Raw genomic sequence first — 20,966 nt, 5'->3', positions numbered from 1 at the left:
TTTCACTTAAGTTTATCTCAAGTTGTCTAATGTTAGCTTACATGGCTTCAAAAGAAGGGCAGTTTTAGTTCTCAGTGATTTCAAATCGGAGGGGTGGGAGGAAATTGGAAATGTTAGCTTGAAGAGTCATAGCCAAATATTGGAGGAAACTAGAAGAATTCAAGATCTAGCCCAGTTTACCAGTAAAAAAACAAAACCTCAAAGACACAGAACACTGGAATTTGATAGCCACAAAGGTATATTACTGAGTCATTTTTTTTCTGTCTGTAATTAACCCCCCTTTATTTTTCCAAAGAGAACCACAACAAGATTAATTTGCCTGAAAACCAAGTCTAGCTTCGATAAAGTTGGCCTGATTATATGCCCAAGTGCAGCAAGAACAGTGATGGACCATATAGTTTCTTTAAGTCTGTGCTGTTGGACTTTTTCATAAGGAATCTCAGATTAAACTTTCAAAAGCCTCTCGAGGCCAAGAAACCACACCAAGGACTTGCCAATAGCCTTTCCCTGCAATATCTATAGATTTGGGTAAATGCCTCTCTTCTCAAGATCCCCCAAATATCCTGAAGTTCATGAGACTACCAGGAAGTGACCTTTCTTGCTCATGGGGTAAGGCTGCCAAGAACCCTGAAGACCAAGGTATCAGGCTGCGATTTCCAAGGGGTTTTAATGGCTCCATTAAGTCAACCTTAGTTTCTAAAAGCTGTCTGGTCATATCTGAGTCTGTGCACATTCTCGAATATGACATTCCAGTCAAAGCCTTGGCAATATAAGCAATGCGTCCAATTGTGTCCTGTTACAAGGAGGAGAACAGATTTTTATTGTACTTATGCAAATAACTATATTGCCAGGAAAGTAAGAATGCTCACTGAGTTTCCCAATTCTAAAGGGATCAGGTAGGGAGAAAAAGTAATTGTTTCATCCTTGTTCACGAAGGTATATCTTACCAAATTTTTTGATAGCTTAAGAGAAAAGATGAAAAGGCTTGCTTAAATCTGGAACTTCGAAATAGACCCAGCAATATTCTAAACCAAAAGTCATAAAAATAGCAATCAACCTCATCAGTTTGTTCTGTTCCATGTTTAATTCTTGCTCTGCTTGAAGCCAGTTTTTTCATTAGTTCTAGAAATTCCTACCCAGTTCAGGTAGTTTTTCCTTTTTTATCTTAAAGTTATCAGAAATCTGTATTCAAGAGCACTTTCCATGAATCTCCTTGAAGAGTAAACACTACTATAAACACTTTTGCAAAAGCATTCAGTGAAACAATAACTGTAAATGACGAAAGACTTAAAAATGGCCATGGTTATTTAAAGATGTGCCGGGAGGGGCGCCTGCGTGGCTCAGTGAGTTGGGGCCCCTGCCTTCGGCTCAGATCATGATCCCAGGATCCTGGGATGGAGGCCCGAGTCGGGCTCTCTGCTCTGCGGGGAGCCTGCCTCCCCCTCTCTCTCTCTGCCTGCCTCTCCACCTACTTGTGATTTCTATTTGCCAGATAAGTAAATAAAATCTTAAAAAAAAAAAAAAAAAAGGATGTGTCAGGAACTCATTACAGTGCAATTGACAGGGAAATTTGGTTATCTTTGTGCTGATGACATCTAGCACAGATGACTAGAGGACACTTTTTTTGTTTGTTTAACATACGTTCCATGCCCAGTTAGGAGCCAATGTGGGACTTGAACTCATGACCCTGAAATCAAGACCTGAGCTGAGATCAAGAGTCAGATACTTAACCTGAGCCATCCAGGTGCCCCTTTGTGACATACATTTTAAGATGGTAACTAGAATTATGATTGCTAATATTAAACCAAGACACACTAGATTTTTAGGAATTTCATACAATTTGTAGAACAGTTACATCATGTACCTAGACAATACAACATGAAGAAGACTTGGTATTATTTCTTATTTGACAAAGCTTCCCACATAATTTAGCCTATCAAATAAGCCTAATTAGTTTAACATCTCCCGTACTTTATATATAAAGAGAGAGAACAAATCTTTGGCAATGTTCCAGGGACCTCTGGAAAATTCCAGAATTAGTTTGAGGTGAAAAGACTTTGCTTAGAATTTGATTTGGGGGAAACTTGTCAAAAATGTCAAGAGGTTTTAAAACACTTGGTCAAATAGGATCTTGGGTCGTTGTGAAACTATTGTTATTCATGTAACCATAGTAACAATTAAAGACTTCCCAGGCTAATACAGAAAGTTACATAGTTGTTAAAAAAAAAAAAATGTTAGTTCTTTTGATAGGGAAGACCCAGCATTCTTAAGTAATCAAAGACTTGGTATGAAACATGGGAAATTATTTTGACAAGACATAAAATCTTTCTTTTCTAGGCACATTATTTAAAAGATAAACCAAAATTTTTGTTTATAATTTCTTACTAAGAGCAGACCCACAATTGAAGAAAACTTGTCCTTTCAGCAGATGAAAGCAAATTAAGTTCACTTTACATCATAAACAATTCAGTTTTAGGTAGCTTGATTATACAAGGGAAAATTCTCTCTCTCTGCCCGCACTTCTATACTAGTTTTAGTTTAAGGCAAATTCACTTTTTTTCCCTTAACAAAAATGCATCTTCATATCTCATACCCCTTTTTACAAAAACAATTCCTTGCCTACAGAATTGTTACACTTATTATTTCTAATACTTTAAATTTCACTGATTAGAATGCTTAATTCTTAGAAGCCTTAATTTCCAGTGAGAACTAAAAAGTAAAAAGGGGACATCTGGCTGACTCAGTTGGAAGAACGTGTGACTCGATCTGGCCGGTCGTGAGTTCGAGCCCCACGTTGTGCGTACAGATTACTGAAAAACAAAGAAAATTTAAAAAAAAATGAACACTTACAACCTGTTACATCCACATCTTTTAGATTGGCAAATTAATAAGTACACTTCACACAATTTTCTAGAAGCATATGCCTTTATCAATTTTCCAATCAATGCAGCACTGATGCATCCAAGTGCCTTATAGGTTCTCTGCAATAAGTAGCCAAAAGTAGATAAACCTGTGTTCAGTAATTGATGCTTCGATATTGTCTCTTATTTGGAAACAATCTAGGTATTTAATGACTACCCAACACCTAATTCAACTTAGCAAAACTCTAAGGTTTTAATTTAGCAAAAGTGTTTGGAGACACTAATTTAGGTAGACATACAATAAAACATAAATATTATTGAAAAGTTTATTTATAAACTTTTATCTTACTTGCATCTGTTTAATTCGCTTGGTCTCAATAGTTATGTTTAGATTAGTCATGAAAATTTCACGAGGTATTAAATATCTAACCATTATCTGAAGTTCTCTTTCTTGCTGACAAACCCTGTAACAGATTAACACAAACTTAGTTGACATTTAGTGCTGGTGACTCCAAAGTCATGTTTATTTTACTTAAACGAACCTTAAATTCGCTTTTATTTGCACAAGATTATCCCACATCTTGTGAACTGAATAAGGAGTTGGGTTAGTTTTTATTCTATTTCTGAATATTCCGTATTTAGAAGCACTTAATTTTTAAGCCAATGAAATAGAGCTCTCTTATGCATGAGTTCATTCCGGCGATTCCGTCCTGTGGTGGAAAACACCGTGCACGCACAATATAAATATACAGACACACACAAACATCCAGACAGACACAGAGACCTTATGGTTTCATTTTACAATGTTTGTCATGAGAAAGGTATGACAATGGGAAATTCACTAGTTTTAAAACAACAGTTGGAGTAAGTTCAGTTTATCTGCTCAGACAGCTAAAGCTTTTGGCACAATTATTTGTGCAGAAAACACATGATTTTTCATTAGCCTAAATTTCAAATGCGTTCTCTCCCTTTTTGTTTTTCTTCTGATAAGAACTGCTTTCCTGAAAATTTTACTTGAATATTTACATGTCGAAAGCACAGGGAAGAATGGAAGTTACAAGCCTTTTGGGACTGAACTAAAAAACAAAAACAAAAACAAAAAAACAAGAATAGGTGAACTCTGAACAGCCTCTCCAGCTGCGTGCTTAGTTTGGTAAAGATTTGTAAGATAAGGACAGTTGCTCTCGATTCCCGAAAGAACTGAATCACAGCCAAAATGACATTATAGTTTAATCTACCCATTTCACACACAGACACAAATGTGCGTGTGTGTATGTGTATGTGCGTTTATGAATACTTTTACAAAAATCCAGATTTTATTTTCTTTCCCTCTAGGTACATAGTTTTATTTTTTAGGGGAGGACTCCCAAAAATAATTCCTACAGGTTGTGAGTATCAGCTTCCAATCCAACCAATCTCTCTGACCACAGAGCTATTGCAAATCCTTGTAAATATCTTGTCAGTTTTCAGTTGGGACACACAGCAAACTTTTTCAGGGTTTAATGCAGTATGTCTTTGTAAAGTATCAAGCTTTCTGATAAAAAGCCTTCTTTCTGAGTATGCAGTTCAATTTTGGATCAATTTACCTTAGAGGGGAAAAGCCACTGTGTCAGCCCCTGAACAGCAGCCCTCAGCTGATCATTTGTAGAAGGGCCTAGGAAAAATTCTGGTCGTTTCCTCTCTGAAGGGAGGTTTTCAGGGAATTGTTCGGCTTGTCTGATAACTACGATATAATCATGGGTGAGAAGAATACCCCTTAGCAGCCAAATGAGGTCCTCATGAATGGGGTTGTAAGTGACAATTCATCTTTTTAAATTCCTCTCTAAATTTGATAGGATCCTCTGAAAGGTAAAGAGGACTTTATAATTTTAAAAATCTGCTGCTGTCCGGGGGACATGAATTCTCTGGGTGGGGGGTGTTGGATATGGCTGCAAAGGATGTTGCATAGGAAGGCCTGAAGTTGGCAGTGCCTGATTATGCAGCCCAGCAAAATGAACCTTATTGTCCATCCCAGGTGCTTCTGTTAAATTTACTTCCTGGCTTTTAGCACTTCCATGAGTAACCTGTATACCCTGGGCCTGGAGATTAGGTTGGAGGGCTCTCTGTAAATCTTGTAGGGACAGGGAAGTTAAAACAAGCAGCTGAGTGTGTAAGGGATTTTCTGGGGAAAGTGCAGGAGTTTGGGGAGCTAAGGGAATTTGCTAAGGAGGGGCTGGATTTCAAGCGGGGGAATTTACATTGGATATGAACTTTAATTTTGTTCTAAGTTTAATTTCTGTTCTTTCATCTTGCTGTGGGAGTCCCTGAGGTTAGCTGTTACACTTCTACGTATCCACTTTTCAATTAGGTCTTTCTATAAGTACCAGTAAGACAATTGTTTAGAATAGGAACTCCCTTAAAAAAAAAAAAAAAAGAGTGCCCAAATATAGCAACTTTTCCAATGCAAAATATCTATCATCTGGAAATTAACAAGCAGGATCTATCCATCTCAATAGTAACTCAAACTGGTACACTTTTTTATGGCTTAGCCTCCGACATAAGAGGTGTCCCACAAAAGAGCACAAAATATGGGGCCCTCACAAGATCCAGTCTCTCGTGGAACAGGAGGCACCTCTAGTCATAGACCCGCTAACCTGTGACACCGGGCAGGCACTATGTGAATGGGACTTTTCCAGCACTAATGATTCAATGAAGGTTGACACAACAAAGGTTCCTTATGGACTGGGACCCCTTCTGAAAAACTTTTCTGAGAGCTGACACAGCTGGATACAGAGGATGCTGATTCTTGTCCTTGAATCCCAGGCTATTGGACTAGCTATCAGATGTATCTTCCGAATGGTGGAGACTAAGGTATTCTCACTGATCACAAAGCCAAACTCTCAGGACACAGAACAAGATGAAAGGAAAACCTCACCCAGTTTTTACACAGGGAAACTTAAAGTGTGTCTAAACAGATGCCGGATGGGTGAGAACCAAGAGTTCACCAGGCTGTGAGGTGGGTTCAAACTACAGGCCTACTGGGCCTATGCCTGCGGTCTACCCTATGGTTTCCTTCTCATGGTAAAAGACTCAAAAGACACAGAGGCAAAACAAAATAATGGGTATTTCTGGGAGGAACAGGATCAGTAGAAATTAAAAGTATTCATAATAAATCTTTAGCAAAGTTGCTATACCCGAGGAAATAATTCACCCAAATATTTTCTCCTGCTAATTTAAATTTAAAACTTTAAAAAAAAAAAAAAAAAAGGACTCTCACTTTCACCAAACCCTGCAGATAGAGATCCAGGAGACTGACATGGTAAGAATTCTTGCCTTCTGCTGTCTTTTGTCAAAGACCCCAGGATTTCTCAGCTGCAACTGCCCCAGAGCCAGCAGTGTAGGGGAGGAAACAGTTTTTCTCTACCCTTCTAGATTCATTGGCAGGTAAACCAATATAAAACAGACTGACAGGGTAAAAATGAATTTAATTATGTAAGTACAGGAGCCACATAAGAATATTAGCGCAAAGGACAAGTCAGTTGGGTCTCATACGCCATCCTCAGGAATGGAATAGGAGCCTGGGGGCTTCAGAGGGGAGGAAGGTAATTCACACGATGATAAGAAGAGCAGGTGTTTGCTAATTAGATGTTTGCCCTGACATAAAGATAGGTCTTTCTGATAAAAAGTTACCTTTGGTAATAGCATTCTTTTCTGGGCCAAGACCCCTATCTAAATTCCTTTAGGTAGTTAAGAAAAAGATAAAAGTTTTTATAAAAGTCTGCCGGGTGTTGATTGCCTTCGGCTGGAAATAATCTACATGCCAAAGCGGCATTCTTGAGGTTATGCCTCAAACCACTCCAATGAAGCAATGACCTCACTGCAGCTTCTGCTCACGTGTGGCCTGGGATGGTCTGCACAGGCAGCCAGACCTTAGGCCGCCTTCTAGGCTGTTGTCCCTCCTTCCCTCCAACCCAGGAGAGAGCGTGTTTGCTCTCCCGCTCTGCTTTGTACACTCTATAGATCTTGGGTATGGGCTCTGCGTTTCTTTCTCTAGAGGGCTGCTTCTCAAACTGCAGCCTGGAGGGCTTAATAAACCAGAGCTTGCCAAGCCCCACCCTCAGAAAGTTTGATTGGGCAGCTCTAGGTTAAGGTCCCACAATCTGCATTTCTAAGGAGGTCCCAGACCCTGCCAAGCCTGCTTATCCCAGGACCACACTTTGAAAACACTGCTCTAAGACCATTTTTTTCTTTAAAAAAAATTTTACAAATTGGATGTTGGGGTTAGTGTCTGTACCAGGTTGGAAAGTGGAACCTAATGGCATTTGTTTACTTGATTTTAAAAGCTTCTGTCCAGTGTCCAGCTCTGGAGTCGATGAGCATGATAACGATTCCAGTTACGGGTAAAAGGCCTTAAAGTGGGAGGGAAAGGAGGGAAGAAAGGGAGGAAGGAACGTGGCTAGAACAGGCAGCTTCCAGAACATCTCTGGAAGGTGTGATTGTAAATCTATGCTCTGAAAAGTCTGGGAGTAGGCACAGCTCCGCTGGACTAAAAAGGAACATGCCTTTTCTCTGTGTTTTCCTATTACATGGGATCGGTTACCCTACCAACGGCGAGTCATTCTTCACTCATGCAGGGGGGTGGGCAAAGGGCGAGCCCAGTGCCTGCCCCGGGGCGCACCTGTCACGCCAAGAGAAGGAGGCCTGCGCCCTTTGGCTGATCCCACAGCCTGGAAAAAAGCCAGACTCCGCTGCCTTTGAAAGCCTGTTCCTTGGAGCAATCCTGGCTCGCTAGGTTTAATTGTTTCGTCTCCCTCTTTTTTTTTTTTTTTTTTTCTGGTTTATGAAGCCGCCCCGCCTAAAGTCCGCCCCTTGCGCAGAGGCCCGGAAAGGTGGGAGGAGCGCAGGCAGCGCTCCCAGCTCGGGCAGAGCGGGTTTCTATTTCTCGATTATAAAGAAACATTTGTTGGGAGCCGATGAATTGCGGCGGGGCTGGGCCCGGGGCCGGAAGCGCACCTGTGATGCTCCGCGCCTGCCGGAGACTGTTTATGCATCAAATGTGGCCACAGATATTCCCTTGGCGCTTGGGGAGGGCGGGTGAGGAGGAAGGAAGGCGTGAGGGCAGCCCCTGCCCCCCTCGCGCTCCCCCACCCCCCAGTTTGAAAACCTCTGCTACTCAAAATGTGGTCCCTGGACCAACTACATTAGCCAGGAGCTTGTTAACAATGCAAATCTCACGTCCCACCCGGACCTACTGAATCAGAATCTGCTTTGTAATGAGATTCTGGGGTAATGCCCTGTCTATGTTTAAGTTTGAGAAGTGGGATCCAGGGGTGCTTGGCACAGAAAAGGTTAAGAGCTGCTCTCAGTTAAGGAAAGGGAGGGCCCCCATTCGTAAGGGGGAGTGGGGGGTTAACCCTGACGTTTTCCCCTGGAGTAGAGGACAGAGAAATTTCCATATGGCTTGAGTTAGTTGGGACACAAACGAGCTGAGACCCAAGCAGGACATTTTAGCACGTGCCCAGGGTCCACGAGAAAACAGCAGCAGGGGCCGGAGCTGAGGTGGGAGCACCTGGGAGATTCTTAATAAGCAGGCTGACATGTGGAGAATAAAATTTTAATCCTGGAAGAAAGAGAAAGCACACAATCATAAAACGTGCTCCCAGCACCAATGCGTCCGGACCAAGAGGACACGCCTGGCAGGCAGGGCCCGCGGAGCTGGCAGGGGCAAGGCTCGACCACCATCCCCATGAAGGGCTGGCAGCAACTCATGTCTGGACCCAGGAGCCAACCTGCTGTCCATTTTCTGCACTAGTGGAGGGGAGAAGAGGTACTGAGCACGTTAAAGAGTAGGCCATCCAAAAAGAAATGGTTTGGATTTGATGTAAGGGCAGGGACTGATACACACCAGCCCTCCCCGGCCCCCATCTGACCCTCTCTCTCCCTTGCCTACTGTCAGCCCTGCTCCAGCCAGGTGGTGTGGTGATGGAAGAAGGCTTGAGTTCAATCTCATAAACTCCGAAGTAGGTGATACACTTTCACACTCCCCTCCAGGCCCCTTCAACAATTTTATGCAGGGAGCAGGTGGACCAATGAAAGACACAGACCTATCAAATTCCAGGCTGCCCCCAAGCTGGTGCGGTAGTTTAAAGACTGGATAATCCACTTGGATTCCAATCATGTTTCAACGGACTGTTGCAAGAGAGTGAGTCTGTCAAAATAGTAAGCTCTTCACTTACTATTTCTATGTCCCCTCAACCTCTTCCATGAAGGGTTTCTGGTGGTTTGCAGAACTCAAAGTCAGGTCCATTCAAATATGAAAATGAAATGGTAAGAATCAGGTTCCGTTCTAGTATAAACTAGGACTGGAAGTCAACGCCTGGGCAAATGGTGACATTTCATAGGGGAAAAAAAGAAGAAGAAGAATCATAAAGTTCTGTCCAGATCTAGAAAGCAGGGGCCCTGGTATACGGTGTGAGAAATGTTGCTTTAGCAAAAATAAATGTAGTGGGCAGTAAGCTCACTTTGAATAAACAAATTTAAAAGCATCCTGACCGGGGCACCTGGATGGCTCAGTGGGTTAAGCCTCTGCCTTCGGCTCAGGTCATGATCTCAGGGTCCTGGGATCGAGTCCCACATTGGGCTCTCTGCTCAGCGGGGAGCCTGCTTCCTGCCCCCCGCTGCCCCCCGCTTGCCTCTCTGCCTACTTGTGATCTCTCTCTGTCAAATAAATAAATTAAATCTTAAAAAAAAAAAATCCTGCCCTCACTCCTGTCAAGACCACTCCTGGTACATTCAGCTTAGTTCTGAAAATCAGACTTTGAGAGATCATTGGCAAATGGGACATTCGGAAGAGAACAATCTGGATAGTCAAAGATCATGAAGCCTAAAACATACATAGTAGGCTATGGGCCAGTCCCTCGATCAGGTACCGAAAGCATAAAGTCACAGAAGGCATGGTCCCACCCTTCAGAAACTTACAGCCCAGTGAGCACATCAGATAAACACACAAACCAGAGAAAGAGAGGTGGCTAAATCAGGATGTGGAATCTTGGAAGAAGTTATGGAAATTATGAACTGTTTTGGACTGGGTGACATCCAGCATTCAACACTGTCTGCAGCTGGGGAAATGAGTGCCTCCATCTTAAAGGAAGAATCAAGCAGTGCATTCTCTTCGTGCTACATGTATCAAAAAACTTCATTATGGTGGCTTAAACAAGTAAGATTCGTTTTGCTCACGGGACAAGAAAGGAGGTAGGCAAAGAAGGGTCTGAAAATGTCAGCCCCTTAGTCTTCAATTCTCTTGGCCCTACCCTCACGGTTACAAGATGGCTGCTACTGCTCTTGCCTTCATGTCTACATTCCTCATCCCCTTTACCCAGTCTGGCAGGGGCTGGGAGGGGAGCAGGAGCCATTGGATAAGTGCCCCAGCGTTCTCTTTCCTGAGCTGGATCCCACGCAGGTTCTCAGAGGACCTCCTGAGGGGACTGAGCTCCAGTTGCCCACTGCAGCAACCCAGTGTACTGGCTTTGTCCCCTTCCCACCTCACTCCTCCCTACTCCCCTGTATTTCCTGGCACCAGCTCCCACATTAGCTACCTGCTCCGAGTTCCCATCTCCCAGTCTGCTTCGGGGAAACCTAGAGCCAGAAATAACACCAAATGGAGCAGGACGGCCAGGGAAGGTCATGGCCAGGTCAGTCCGCAGAAACCCCTCTGGTAGACATCATAAAATATCCCAGAGCCCGTAGTGTAAGTGACCATAAAGGGAGAATGGTTTGGAGCAGGCACATCAAGAACTGTAAGATCTAGGGTCCAGAGGGAACACTCTGGCTTTCTGGGGAGCAGAGTCACCTTATGGGATAGTTAAAGCTGTTTTGGGGTGTTGGCATGACCATGGATATAGAAGGCAGTGAGCTCACCATTCATTATCTGGAAGATTCTCTCAGTTCCCATGGAGTGCTTGGCCCATTGAATTGTGGGCATGCCTCAGTTGATCCTGCAGTGTCTTGGGGAGCCACCCACTACTGGTATCAACGTCTTGTTCCAATCCTTTGCATGGTTTAGGCATTGCTTTAGAAGTCAACCAAACTGGGGCGCCTGGGTGGCTCAGTGGGTTAAAGCCTCTGCCTTCGGCTCAGGTCATGATCTCAGGGTCCTGGGATGGGGCCCCGCATCGGGCTCTCTGCTCAGCAGGGAACCTGCTTCCCCCTCACCTCTGCCTGCCTCTCTGCCTACTCGTGATCTCTGTCTGTCAAATAAATAAATAAAATCTTTAAAAGAAAAAAAAATGGAAGTCAACCAAACTAAAAGCAACCTTGACCTGGGTCCCAGTCATCACTTTCACCCATCCCCAAACTGGGACCGAACTGTGTGGGCTGACCCAGCACAGATATCTAAATACATGAGGCAAGTACAGACACGTGAAGCTAGGCTTTGGCAAAGGGAATTAACAATGACCTTGGACTGAGCAGTTTCTGAGAGGGGATGGTGGCTGAGGCTGCGTGTCCAGGAGATAAAAAGTGAAGAGCAGAGAAGGAAGTAGAGTCGACGGGCGCAGACTACACTTTGAAGACTCTGGTCATTGAGGGGCAAGAGAGATACAGGTTCTTAGCTAGAGTGCGATGTAGAGTCAAGGGAAGCTGTTTCGTTTGTATGATCTTGTCCTGCTTTGTTTTTTTACTTAAGAAGGAGGTGAGTTGACAGGAAGACTGTCCTAGAAAGAATGTACTGGTGGGACAGGTAAGCGGATGGTTGGGTGAGGTGGGTCTCCCCTCACCCAAGAGCCACCCCCTCACCGGGAGGGGTGGCTTGGTGGAAAAGGGCAATCTCCTCACCAGCTTGCAGGTGAGGGGAAAAGACCAAGAGATGGAAGGTCACCCTGCAGTCAGTGAGGAAAGAAAAGGCATTCTTCCCTCCTAGCCATAATTTCACACTCAAGAAGGGAGTCAGGAGAGAAATGAGTTCCTGTTCCAACAAGAGGCACACAGAAGGATGTTCCTGGAAGCTTTAGTCATATAGCCCCAAACTGGAAACAATCGAAATGTCTGTCAGTCAGACAATGGACGAATTCTGGTGTTGGTCACGTAATAGACTACTATCAAGCAAGGCCAAAGATCAAGCTCTTCTCAACAATAGGGTCACAGATACGCTGTTGAGCGGAAGAAGTCAGATACACGAGTATACACTTGATGATTCCACTTGTATGAAGTTTCAGAATGGACAAAACCTGGGCTCCTGGGTGGCTTACCTGGGTCAGTTCAATGTCTGCCCTCAGCTCAGGTCTGATCCCAACCCTTTGATTCCAGAGTCCTGGGATCGAGCCCCGCATCAGGTTCCCTGCTCAGCGGAATGTTGGCTTCTCTTCCCCCTGCCCCCTGCCACTTGTATGCGCTCTCTCTATCTCCCAAATAAATAACTTAAATCTTTTTAAAAATGTGTTTAAAATATGAATATTGGGAAAAGAGTATGCTCTTTTAGAGATGCATACTGAAATATTCATATGTAAGTGATAGGACATTAGAGATTTGCTTCAGAACATTCTGGGGCAGGGGGGTGCAAATGGGCTAGAAATGAAACCAAACGGAACTGACATGAATTCATAACTGCTACAGCTAGGTAATGGGTACATGGGGTTCACTTCCCTAGCCTGTCTACTTATGTGTATGTTTGACATTCTTTTTTTTTTTTTTAAGATTTTTTTTATTTGTCAGAGGGAGAGAAAGATTGAGAGAGACAGAACAAGCAGGGAGAGCTGCAGGCAGAGGGAGAAGCAGTCTGCCCGCTGAGCATGGAGCCTGATGCAGGGCTCGATCCCAGGACCCCGGGATCATGAGCCGCAGGCAGACACTTAACTGACTGAGCCACCCTGGTGCCCTATTTGAAATTCTTAGTAAGAGATGGGTAGGAGGGAGCAAAAGAAGGATGGAGGGAGGGTGGGGGGGAGGGAAGAGAGAAAGGCCAGGGAATCACACAATTTTCTCCCCAACCTAAAACAATCACAATAAAAAGTAAGAAGCCCATGGCACGCAGTGCCCTCCTACGTTCACAGCCACCACTGTGGCAAAAGGAAAGATCCAAGTTGCTCCCCGCCTCTCAGTTCCACTGAGAGCACCTCCCCTTCTCAAATACCCCTCAGTCAGCCTTATTTATGTCCCCGTCCAGGGCCAGAAAGTGGCTCCTCCCCGACAGCTGAAAATAAAGGCAGTAAGCCTGCCCCTGAGGAGTAAACTAGGCCATCAACACTGTACACAGGACAGCAAAGTGACCTTGGAGGGATGGAGTGCCCCGGCCAGCGAGACTTGGCAGCAGCCTAATTTAAGTTGTTAGGAAATTAGAATGTGTCCATCAGACAGTGAGCTGCGAGGGCCGAGCTGGGCACCTTGTGTTTTCCCCTCTGGAATCATTCTCTCCCTCCCACCTGCGCTGGCCCCAGGCAGGCTGAGCTCTGTGGTTTCCACTGGACTTGGGCCAATGGAAACCCCTGAAGGTGATCCGAAGGGGAGTGGGGTGAACTTACTTTTTCGCCTGGCTCCCTATTTCAGGGGCACCTCAGGCTGACCACACCCAAAGGCCACTCATGGCCCCTCCATAAGGCTCCTTCTCCAGCCAGGTTCGAAATGTTCTGAGTCATTCCTCTGTGAACAGGGCCTTTGAAGTAATCCTTCCTCAAAATATCTTACTCTGAGTATGCCCACCACTTGCTGTTTGAACCCTGAGGGAAACTGAGGCACAAACAGGAATCAGGAGTGTCCATGGGAGCACTTTTCAGGGAAAATGTCACCCTCCACCAGGCCACCTCAAATAGCCACATCTTTGACAGGTGTGGCCCACTCCAGGGTTACGAAGGGGCCATGGGAGCACGTTTAGAGTCTGTGCCTCCACTCAAACCCCAGAAAACTGGACAGCCCTGTGACTAATGTCCAGGGTCAGAGGCCAGCTAACGGCAGCATTCAGCCAACCAGTTTCTGGTTGTCAAAGACGGCATTAACCTTCTGGCTCCGTCTAACATCGTCGTGTGAACTTGGTTCCAGAGGTGACTCACACAGACAAACGTGAGACTGGGTTTCTGAGCCTACGAAGCTCAGAGCCATGCCTTGACCTCACACAGGATCCCAGACTCACAGAGCCGGGCGGAGGCTTAGACACAAGGCAGCCTGATCCGGACTCCTCAGCTGAAGGGAGAGTGGAATAGAGCTCAGAGACACTGGATAACTCTGTGGCCCAGGGTGTTCAGAGAGTGGATGGCTCATGGCAGCTTCCCCAGGGCAAGGCCCAGTTTGTTTGTTTGTTTTAATTTCAGCTTTATTGAGTGTAATTGAGAAACAAAATTGTTAGATCTTTAATGCACATGCTGGTGACCCCACACATGTGTATATATTATATACACGTTGTAAAAGGGTCCCTCCCCCTTCTAGTTCATTAACATTTGTGTCAACTGACATATCTAGCCCCTTCTTCCCCCCACCCCTTTTTTGGGTGAGAACATCAGAATTCCACCCTCCTGGAAAACTTCAACCATGCAACACAGAGCTACCATGTTTGTTATACATCAGATCATCCTCCGACCTTATTCATCTCACAGCTCAAAGTTGGGACCCTTCTACCAGCCCCTCCCTAGCTCCCCCACCTCCACACAACCATTTTCATACTCTCTGTCTCTATGAGTTTGCCTTCTTTCTTTTTTTAGATTCCACCTAGGAATGATACCGTGCAGTGTTTATCTTTTCCCATCTGACTTATTTCACTCAGTGTAATGCCTTCAAGGTCCATCCAGGTTGTCGCAAATGACAGAATTCCCTTCTTCCTATTGGCTGGATGATATCCCATGGTATATATACCGCATCCCCTTTATCTGTTCATCTGCTGATGGACACGGGTTATTCCCATATCTTGGCTGTTGTGAATAAGGCTGCAATGCACAGGAACATGTAGATATCTCTTCCAGATACTGATTTCATCCCCTTCAGTATATACCCAAAAGTGGGACTGCTGGCTCACATGGTAGTTCTATTTTTAATATTTTGAGGAGCCTCTCCACTGTTTCCCGGAGTGGCTGTACCGATTTACTACCCCCGGGGCAACATCATTTGGACCACAGACAGCGTCACACATCTACGCAGTCACAATGCAATTTGGGGATCCTGGAACTATCATCCAGCAGAAGTCCCAGTCCACCCAGTTCCAAGCCATCCTCAGAGCCGATAAGGGTGACTTTGTTGGGAGGAGCAGTGGAACACCAGACATACCAAGACAACCCTGTGTGTGACCCTCTGGAATTTTCTTAACCTCTCTGAGCCTTTTCTTCATCTGCACCTGGCTCAGTTGGTTAAGCAGCCAACTCTGGGTTCTGGCTCAGGTCACCATCTCAGGATTGTGAGATCGATCTCCGAGTCGGACTCCACACTCATCACAGAGTTTGCTTGACATTCTCTCTCTGCCCCTGCTCCCTACTTGTACACACACACACACACACACACACACTCTCTCTCTCTCTAAATTAAAACAAAGAAAAAACGGCACTCAACTCATCTCTTCTTTCACAAGGTTGCCGTGAGGATCAAGTATGAGACTGTAGAGGACAACTCATAGTCTGGTGCCCGGTATGAAGTAGGGGCCCAGTAACTACTACACAAAATTGAGAGTCTGAAATTGTTCACTCCGTCCAGGCTGAGGACCGCACCCTCCATGGTGACCTTCCCACCTTCCACCAGGTTGACGTCAGCGCCTTCCTCAACACACGTTAATGTCAAGGAAAATGTCACAGATGCTGTCAGCGCCTTGCCTGTATCCCCTCAGCCTACCCCAGGGGTCACACACCAGCTGCTTTTTTCGTCCCTCTGTCCGAGGCCAGTCTCTGGCTGCAGGGGTGTGCTCTCACCAGGTCCCGGCAGGCTGGAAGAGCCAAGGAATCAGCTCCTTCCGGAACAGCCGTCCGACAGTGGGGGCCGGGAGAAATGCCCAGCTTCCTTACCTCTCCATTGGGCAGTTCTGAGCCGTGTTCCAGACAGTCTCTGAGAAGGTTCCCTGCGGCACTGAACTCCCCCTGAACTAGCCATGGTGGAAACGCGCTCAAGGAAGCACCTTCATTGGCCTTCCTTCCTGCCTTGTCTCACTTCCTCTCACTGTGCCTCTTGGGCTCACTTCCCATGTCAACGACCAGGGCTGAAATCCTTCTCTGGGGTGTCTGCTTTTAGGGGAACTCAACCTAAGACCATGAGCAACAGGCAGAGGGAAATCCCACCAGGCTTGGTGGGGTCCACACTGGGGTTCTTGGTGCCTGGGCACCCCCAGGGGGTTGGAGAACTTTGGGCCTCCCCCTCCCACCCCATGTCTCCAGTGCTTCTGGAAAGAGTCAGCCTTGGGTACTGACAAGCAACAGCCTGACCCCACACCACAGAACTGCATCCGAGGACAGAGCAATTTGTCACTAAAATCCTCCTCCTCCTCCTCCCCAGCCCAGCGGGGTTCTGTGTGCACCCATGGGCAAAAAGATTTAGAGAACGGTGAGGAAAATCTTAAACACCGAAGCAATAAAGCACCTCACCACTCCCCTCCCCTGTCGTGAAGGCAGAGAGGGACCCAGCCCCCCTCCCCTGACCTGGACGCCATGAGGCTGCCATTAGTGGCAGAACATTTTCAGCCCCATCATCCCAGCAGCTGCTGTAGAGAGACATGGGGATGCTCTGCAGCCTTTGGCCTCCCCAAACACCTGCCTCCCCTTCACACCCATGGGGATGGTCATTATAAAAGAAACAAACAAAGAAAACAAAACAAAAAAAAAAAAAAACAAGAACTAACAATTGTTGCAAGGATGGGGAGAGATGGGCACTCTTACACTGGGGGTGCAGAGGTAAAGGGGCACAACCACTGGGACAAACAGCTAAAAAACACATAAAAAATTACCAGAGGATCCAGTAAGTTCTACTTCTGAGGGCTGGCCCTAAAGAATTGCAGGGGATCAAACAGTTATGCGCACACACATAATTGCCAAAAGGTAGAAACGACCCAAGGCTTTGTCCATGGGTGAATAGATAAACAAAATGGGGTCTCTCCATACGATAGTGCTCAGCCTTCAAAAGGAAGGAAATTCCAACACAGGCTACAACACAAATGAACCTTGAGGACATTATGCTGGGTGACATAAGTCAGTCACAAAAGGACAAACGCTGTGAGTCTATCTACTTGAAGTCTCTAGAGACAGAAAGCAGAATGGTGGTTGCCAGGCGCTGGGGAAATTGGGGAGAATGGGGAGCTGTTGTATAATGGGTCTAGAGTTCTACTTAGGGAGGATGAGAAAGTTCTAGAGGTGCGTGGTGGTGATAAGGTTGTGCAATGACATGAACATACCTGATGCCACTGTCCTGTATATTAACAGTGGTCCATTCTAGGTGACGTACATTTTGCCAGAATTTAAATAAATGCCTCCAGCACCTGTCCCCTCTTCTCCTTCCCCTCCCACCTCTCCCAGCGTCTGGTGTTCCTGCTGGCTGGAAGGCGGCCGGCTCTACACCTGTTTTCCCGCTCCTCTCCAGGCACCCATGGATTGACAGCTAGTTTGCTATCACGATTTTGACTTTTAATACCAGTCTTGGGTCAAGTTCCCTTGAGGCGGAAGCTGAGACAGGGGTTTAGGCAAGTGAACGAATGAGGACAATCTCTAAGGGAGTAAGAGAAGGGGGAGAACGGAGCTGTGGATTCAGGTGAAGTCTCACCTGGGTTTAGCTCTACAGGGAGCTCCGCATTGTGAGGGGACCAACCAGACTTTCTCACCATAGTTGGCCATTGGCGGCTGGACACCCTAGGGTATGGGGGACCTCCCAGGCATTTCGGATGGGTGGCCCCCATCTAGCTGGAGGCAACTGTCAGGAGAAGGGGCAGCCGGCAACTCTCACAGCAACTAGGGAGAGGGGTTCACCGGCCCCGGAAAGGGAGCCTGGGCCGTGAGTAGCTTCTTCGCTAACACCCTTCTAGAAAACCAGCTCCAGTCTCTGTCTTCTTTCTCCAATCCTGCACACCTCTGTTTGGCAGAAGCGACAGTGTGGGGGCCGAATCCTGGCTCTGCAGCATACCAGGTAATATCATCTGGGCGACTTCATTTACCGCTTTCAGACTCAGTTTCCACATCAATAAAATGGGAATGGAAACGTGGTTGTGATTGTTTGGGATTAATCAGAACTCTGCACTCCAGGTCTCTTCTTCTGGTAACAAGCTCCACCCACTTCTGACTCAGCCTCAGGGCATGTGACACAGGGTAGCCAATGAGAATATCCTACTCACTTGCCCACTCAGGAACAGCACTGAGATGATTAGGCCAATTAGAGGCCTTCTGAAACTAGCAGGGATGGTCCATTGCCTGATGTCCATGGTATTAGAAGGCCATAAGGCAGACACCCAGCTGTGGCCATATTCCCCACCATGTGTGGGATGTCTGTCTACTGGAGAAAAGGGAGGCCCGTGAGAAGAACAGAGAGAGAAAGAATGAGAAGGACTCTGACCCATATCATTTGTGTCCCTAGACCCCCATTTATGCCTCCCATCAGCCCCATTGCCCAGCTTCCCAGGTACAGGAATCAATCCATTCTCTTTGCGTCTAAGTTGGTGTGAGCTGGATTTCTCCCACTTGCGAAGAGCAGAAAGCCACGGGGTACAAGGAATGCCTACCTTGCAGTGTTGCTTCGAGGACTAAATGAGGTAGTGTCTGCCCAGAAAGGTGTCTAGTAATGGCCACTTCCTTGTCATGTGTGAACCTCGGCTCATCAGAACCCCCCCCCCCGCCGCCCCAGCACTGAGCAGAAGCTTTTCTAGTTCACCTTCTGACTCAGAATTTAACTTAAAAAAACCCTCACGGATGCCCCGAGATTGTTGAAACCCCAGTCCGCTCTGTCGCCTGCCTGCCACCACGCTCAACTGTTCTTGCAACTGTTTTTGTGTTCATTGTTGGCTCTACGCCAGCTCTTCTGTGCGATTCCTAAAAATCGTACTCACCAGGGCTCCGAGCCTAACCCCAGCTCCTAGTCAGATGCACTGTTCCTTTCTCCTTAGACTCCTTGGTGGTGATGGACTTGGAATTTTGTTTTTTGCCTTCTTCCGACCTTCTGGATGGTCCGTATAAACATCGAAAGCTGTGACTCCCTACATCTGTTTTCTCTAAAGCACTATTCTTCAAAGGGTCCTCTGCGCAACCCCTGCCCCCAGTTTGCAGTAAGAACCCCTGAGAAGCCTGGTCTCGCTCCCAAGTGACCCAATCAGAAACCTGGAGGCAGAGCCCAGAGTCGGGGGTGGGAACCGTATCAGCCCTTGGGGATATGCATGGATCCAGAGCCCCGTAACCCCTGCTCCAAGCCTTCTGAAGTCTGAGCAGCCCACTCTTGATGACCCCCTTCGGAGAGAACAGACTCACCTCCCAAGTCCCCATCCGCTCTCTCACCAGCAGCTCCTCCTTCCTGGTTTGAATTAACTCCCGAGTAGCGATCCTTCCTGTCACTGTTCAATCTTACAAGAGGTGAACCGGCCAGCCAGGCAAGTCAGGAGTTGGTTCAGAAGTTCTGTGCGGCCGTCCAGCTGGTGGCGCCCCCCATCGGTGGGTGTCTCGCCTTCAGGCCCCTTGTGTGGTCTCGGCCAGGAACCCATCATCAACGTCCCCCATCTGGTTTGGCAGCCTGTAATATGCTCCTAGAACAATATGACTTCTGTTCCCCTTGCCTTTGATCTCCACCCACATGGTTTCCAGCCCAGCCCCACCCTCCGCACTGTGGATTTCCATGTGGGTGTAAATCTTTTTATCGTGAGCCGATGTGCCACCTCTCCTTGCTTTCTAACAAGAGAAACCTTCCCAGGTCGGCCCCAAGGACAGTTCTGCCCCCCTCATGCTTTAAGTGACTTTGGCCAATGGCAACGGGGAAGCAGCGACTGCCGGATGCCTTGTCAAGCAAGTTACCACTGTGGGTAACTGGAGCTCAGCCCCACTGGAGAATGGTCTAGAAGACAAGCCCTGGGGTTTTCCCACCAAGGGGGCAAAAAAATCAGGGTCTTTCCACACTCATTCTCATCTGTCCCCGGGGGTTCATGGGCTTAGCCACTGCTGGCCAGCCACCCATGCCGACGCTCAGCTGAGTCCATGCCAGAGAAGCCCCCAGACAGACAGATGTGGGGGCTGCCGGTTGGAAATGCAGCCGGCAGGCACTGAAACAATAAAGACCATAGACAGGGTGCTGCCAACATCTGCTTTAACCAGGCATGAGCCTTCTGACTGAAGGAAACACACAGCTGTGTCAGAGTCACCAGAAACCTCAACCAAGAGTCACCAAACTGGATATAGTCCTTTAGCGTGTCTGTTTGGATTCAGACAGGTCCCACAGAACTGGAATGGAGCAACCTTTTTCAGCTATAGGTGCGCTGATGAGTACACTGAAAAATCTACCTACAGAGCTAAGTGGGAAAAGGAAGAAATTAGAGAATGTTAGGCCCCCAAGGAGAAAAAGAGTCTGGCTAACCTGGACCCTGTCAGCTTGTTGGCAATACCAGCCCCCAAACCAGTTTGTGGTCCCGTAAGATGCCCTGCATGTCTTTATTAATGTTCTCTGTAGGGGCGCCTGGGTGGCTGTCGGCAAAGCGTCCAACTCTTGGTTTCAGCTCAGGCCATGATCTCAGGGGCATGGTGTCCAGCACCGGGTGAAGCTCTGTGCTTGGCTGGGAGTCTGCTTGAGATTCTCCCTCTCCGCCTGCACCACCTCCCCCGACGCCCCACTCGCATTCTCGTTCTAAAATAAATAAATAAATCTTTAAAAAAACAGATCTCTTTAATTGAGCCAGCGTAATTAGGCTTATATTCTGCCCAACAAAAAAACTTTGACTAAGGCTACCTATGAGGTCTTCTGTCAACATCCCAAATTTATTTTGTTTGGGCTCATGCTCGGCACACCAGAGTATGGATTTCCAAGACAGTAGGACTGTTCCGAAAGCCCTTCATTTCATTTTGACCCTGATCAACAGGTATCACTGCAAATGTACTTCTTCTCTGTCCTTATGAGAAGCATTGTCTGGGTACGTGGGCAGCTTGCAAGAAGGATTCTGGTACCAATTCATATGGGGGGGCATTTTCCCCCCACACTATCAAACAATGCCAGCTG

At 46.7% G+C, this 20,966-nt stretch overlaps 1 long non-coding RNA gene across 1 annotated transcript in view; it reads right to left on the bottom strand.

Annotated features, from left to right (window-relative positions):
- Positions 1 to 19,493, bottom strand: part of LOC309856539 — a 34,778-nt gene extending 15,285 nt beyond the window's left edge. The window contains exon 1 of the long non-coding RNA XR_014307265.1: positions 19,238 to 19,493. This is a non-coding gene — a long non-coding RNA (uncharacterized lncRNA). The remainder of the gene's footprint in view (positions 1 to 19,237) is intronic.
- Between the last annotated feature and the right edge of the window lie 1,473 nt (positions 19,494 to 20,966).

Source organism: Mustela nivalis, assembly GCF_964662115.1.
Source record: "Mustela nivalis genome assembly, chromosome: X".
In the NCBI taxonomy this organism is placed as follows: domain Eukaryota; kingdom Metazoa; phylum Chordata; class Mammalia; order Carnivora; family Mustelidae; genus Mustela; species Mustela nivalis.
Note: the sequence above shows the minus strand (reverse complement) of the source record. Positions and strands in the feature narration are given on the sequence as shown.